Raw genomic sequence first — 417 nt, forward strand, 5'->3', positions numbered from 1 at the left:
AGTTGGCCAAAAGTGTCTAGCTCATCCTTTTCCTTCTTTGTTGAAATTCGTTTTTTTTTTTTTTTTTTTTTCATACTGTCAATCTATATCCTTCCTCAGTAACCACAAAAAAAGGAAACTGAGGTTTTTAGTACAAAGATAAAATTAACAAAACTCAGGAAATGATTTTTTTTTTTTTAAAAAAAGTGAATGTGTTTCATATCAAAACAAGGAAAGCGTGATCTAGTTGTAAAATATAAATTTGACAGCAAAATTTCCAGGAAACATTATCTAATAAATTTTTGTTAAAACAATCTTCAGCCATTAACGACGACGACAAAATGTATAAAACTAATCTTAGTATTAACAACAACTGGAATTATGTAGTCAACAACAAAGGTAATTCCTCCCCTTCATTGCTGTAACTCAGGTTGGATC

The sequence above is a fragment of the Thermobia domestica genome, chromosome 11 (assembly GCF_964235325.1).
Source record: "Thermobia domestica chromosome 11, izTheDome1.hap1.1, whole genome shotgun sequence".
NCBI lineage: Eukaryota > Metazoa > Arthropoda > Insecta > Zygentoma > Lepismatidae > Thermobia > Thermobia domestica.